We start from the raw sequence: 482 nt of genomic DNA, 5'->3' as shown, positions 1-482 counted from the left end.
GTTTACCTTACTCTGCCAGTAAACGGGCGGGCGCTCCCCGCGCCGTTTTCTCATTGGGTTACTTTTTCATCATTCTCCGCCCCCCGAGTGAGGGATTCGCTCACAGGAGCAGAGGGGTGGGGCTAATTACGTCACCTCTCCCCGGTTGGCCTGAGGGCGGGTTTCAGCTCTTAGGTTCGAATTTCTGGGCCTTCCTAGGATAGCAAAACGAAACCCTAACCCACTGCCATCAAGCCGATTATGATTCATAGCGAGCTATAAGGACAGAGTAGAACTGCTTCGTAGGATTTCCAAGACTGTAAATCCTTACAGAAGCGTACTGCCTCATGTTTCTCTCTCGGCTTGGGTGGTGTATTTGAACAGCTAACCTTTTGGTTAGCAGCTAAATGTTCTTACCACTACACCACCAAAGCTCCTTTCGTGGGGTGCAGAAAGTAGGTGGGGTCGTAGGATATAGAACTGCCAAATAGGGGCTAGCCATC

The sequence above is a fragment of the Orycteropus afer genome, unplaced genomic scaffold (genome assembly GCF_000298275.1).
Source record: "Orycteropus afer afer isolate SDZICR_OR568_19922 unplaced genomic scaffold, OryAfe1.0 scaffold00366, whole genome shotgun sequence".
Classification (NCBI taxonomy): domain Eukaryota; kingdom Metazoa; phylum Chordata; class Mammalia; order Tubulidentata; family Orycteropodidae; genus Orycteropus; species Orycteropus afer.
Note: the sequence above shows the minus strand (reverse complement) of the source record.